The sequence below is a fragment of the Sinocyclocheilus anshuiensis genome, unplaced genomic scaffold (assembly GCF_001515605.1).
Source record: "Sinocyclocheilus anshuiensis isolate Anshui unplaced genomic scaffold, SAMN03320099.WGS_v1.1 scaffold63, whole genome shotgun sequence".
Taxonomy (NCBI): Eukaryota; Metazoa; Chordata; class Actinopteri; order Cypriniformes; family Cyprinidae; genus Sinocyclocheilus; species Sinocyclocheilus anshuiensis.
Genome location: NW_015552625.1, coordinates 5,432,244 through 5,436,058, shown reverse-complemented (window position 1 = coordinate 5,436,058; position 3,815 = coordinate 5,432,244).

The following is a 3,815-nucleotide window of genomic DNA, read 5'->3' as shown; positions in this document are numbered from 1 at the left end:
CGTTCCGTAACTCCCCAACCGGACCTCACCGGACAATGGCACCTTTTTAGTTACACCCAGCGTCACTACCCACTCCTTCCCTGCGAATTTCGAACCCCGGGACGCCCCCGCTGCTTAGAACAAAGCGATAAGAGTAAAATCTTTCCCCAGCGCTGGGACGGCTTGCAGGAGAGCTCGAGGGTGATTCCCGTTTATATCATTAAAGGGGTCATATGATGCTTTTTTTAATATAATTATTTTGTGTATTTGGTGTAACAGAATATGTTGACATGCTTTAATGTACAAAAAACACATTATTTTTCAAATACTGTACATTATTGTAGGTCCTCTATGCCCCGCCTCTCTCAAACACTTCGTTTTCTACAAAGTCCCTCCTTCCAACAAATGCAGTCTGCTGATTGGCCAGCTGACCCAGTGCATTGTGATTGGCCGAACACCGCAAGCACTCGTCGGAAATGTAACGCCCCTTACCAATGTGGGGGCGTGTTAGAATGAGCCGTTTTAGGGGTGGGCGTGGCAGAGTCTTAACTTTGATAAAGAATATCTCTTTGGTTTTGAGACTTTAGTCTTTGCAATTTCAGGGATCTTGTCTATGCACAATCAGCTTGTAACACTCCAAAGAGAAAGGAAAACTTGAAATCGCGTCATCTGACCCCTTTAAGCAGATGTTCAAACTCCAGTCCGAACACCACTGGCCACGAGCTTTGGGCTCTGCTCTCACGGAGAATATTTACTTATATAGCATATTTTATTTTAGATGAACTAGAAACAATGTTTAATTTATAAAGTTTTATTTTGAAATGTAAGTCAATAACAATTGGCTGGAGCCAGAGCCAATGGTGAAAGTCTTTGCGCGAGGAGACCCCGCCCCATTTTGGAGGTTCTGCCCACTTTTGGAGTTCACGCCCCATTTTGGAGACCTCCGGTCTGCAGTTACATCTACTTGGGTTTTCTCATCACATCTGTTATATTTACATTTATTTATTTGTTTTATTTTGAAATGTAAGTCAATAACAATTGGCTGGAGCCAGAGCCAATGGTGAAAGTCTTTGCGCGAGGAGACCCCGCCCCATTTTGGAGGTTCTGCCCACTTTTGGAGTTCACGCCCCATTTTGGAGATCTCCGGTCTGCAGTTACATCTACTTGGGTTTTCTCGTCACATCTGTTATATTTACATTTATTTATTTAGCAGATGCTTTTATCCAAAGTGATTTACTCATGAGGAACATAACGAACAATTCGTCAGAGTCCAATCCTTATAAAAGAATTCAGATTGATAGCAGGAATGTGTGTGCACCTACCTAAGCTAACTGATGATTAAATGCACACAGCCTACTTTACACAATATGTACTCAAAATTCATCAAATAAATATTTAAAAAAGAAAATGCATATTAGTAGAATGTATATCAAAATGTTGACAATGCCAAAAAACAGAATTAATAATAAGTGTCCAGAATGAGTAAATGCTCATTTTCACAAAATGTAGTATAATTATGTATTATTTTTATTCATGTACATCTTAATTGACCTGAAAAGTATGAGGGAAATGCTTTCAGATTAAAATAAAATATGAAAAATTTGAATTGACTTGTTCTCTGCCTTCAGGCCAGGGGACTGTTTTACCTTGCCAAACGATTCAGTGCTTGATTTAGACTGAATCTCCATTTGAATCACTGTGCAGAACAGACTGTGAGAGCAGACTCAGAGTGAATAATTTGCCAGTCGGGTATCTCGTATTTTACGCATAGTAATGTAGGTAGTTTGTGTGTGTGTGTCGCCACACTACTACTTAGAAAAAATAGGTTGCTACTGAAATTTTTTATAATATAAATGTATCTATAAATTTTAATGCTATTTTAAAAGTAGCGTCACTACTGTCAAGCTAATAAAATATGTAAAGCTTGTAGCACCAATTCACTTTATGCCAGCGCTGTTAATAGTAGCATTTTGCTCATTTTTCGTAGCCTACATAATATTTGTTGTAGCAATGATATCGGCTGCATCCGACAGGTTAGCCACCTGACTTGCTGCTTTGCTGTTATTATCAGCGGAGTTAAAAATGCTCCAGTTACTAACATAACCTTGGTTCTCTGATATAAAGGAAACAAACATTGCGTTGACACACTTATGGGGGGAAACTCCTGTTTACTCTAATACTGAAGCTTGATTTGTTCATGTAGCTTTATGTAGCTGCCCAAACAAGTGGATAAGAGTGGGAAAAAATCAGTGCCTAAAGGGCAGGGACGTCCAAGTTATAAAAACTGGCTAAGGAAGATGGCGAAGACCAGCCGGCTGCTGCACAGATCTCACCAATTGAAACTCCCCTGGACCAAGCCCAGGAGGAGGCCATTTCTCTGGTGGAGTGGGCCCCCACTTCAATAGCACACTGTAAGCCCACTGAGGCGTAAGCCAGGGCTATAGCATCAACTATCCAGCAAGATGTTTCTGCTTCGTTAATGGCAGCCCTTTAGAGAAGTCTACAAAGCATACAAAGAGCTGCCAAAAGTGGCTAGAGCGCTCAACATACACAACATAAGAGAACCGAAGCACAGTGAATTGGCACCTTGCTCATCCTCTGGGTTAGGAAGAGCTGGATGGGTGGTAACTTGTGCTCTAAACGGAGTGGAGAGCACTTTAGGCACATAGCCGTGTCTTGGTTTTGAGGACGACTCTACAGTCATTAGGCCCAAACTCAAGGCATGAAGCACTGGTTGACAGTGCTTGTAGGACGCCCACATGCTTGACCGATGCTAAAGCCAAAAGGAGGATGGTTGTAAGCTCCAGGGGCCGAAAGTCCGACTGGATTGGCTCAAAGGGAGAGCCTCGTAAGGCCCTAAGGACTATGGATAAGTCCCAAATTGGCACAGAATGAGGACGAAGGGAGTTCAATCTCCGAGCTCCCCTCAGGAACTTAACGATAAGATCGTTTTTGCTGACTGACTGGCCAGCCACGAGATCCTGATTCGCCACGATGGCTGCCACATGACTGAAGTTGGCAGTTCATTTAGTAAATGCAGAGATTTTTCAATAAACATCCAGTATAAGAATAGTGGTACACAAACAGGATTTGTAACACTTTACGACATGACACGTACACAGCAAAATCACTGGTGTAAAAAGAACACCCAGTGTCAAATTTAACACCAGCAAAGTGTCTATATGTGTCCACACTATAGAGTGTAAATGTTACACTTTTAATAGTGTTAACTTTCTGACACCCTTTGCGTGTAAATTCAACACTCATTATTGTTAATTGTTAAACCTATTCAACACTATTCATTGTTGTTTCTGCACTACACCAGTGTTAGTATTCAATTACAGTGTTAATTTTTAACACTCTCCTTTTAAGATCAACACCAGTGTAATTTGAATATAACAATGATGAGTGTTCAAAATACTGATTTATAATAGCACTTTTGGTGCTTTTAATAGCACTTTTGTTAATATTTGGTTGTTTCTACAAAATTAAATGGCAGGACATATTTGCAGAAAATATTGCAAAAACTTTATTGAGGTACACCACATTTAACATTCACATTCAAACACAGCATTTCACTGCATTTAAAAAAAACTTTACAATTTGCAGTTAATTCCAATCTGATGATAATAATGACAAATCATTCTCTGAAGAATGAAAAAACTAATGCATTGAGTGGACAACTTCTCTTAAGGCCAAACAGTGGTGCAAGAGTGGGATCTTGGCAATTTAAAACATTTTCTATAAGTGTACCTGCCCCTTTGTTTTAGTATTAAGGCAAGAGAAAGGATTTTCTAGCTGGTTAAAACAGCCTTTAACTCTGTCTAGGGTTTGCC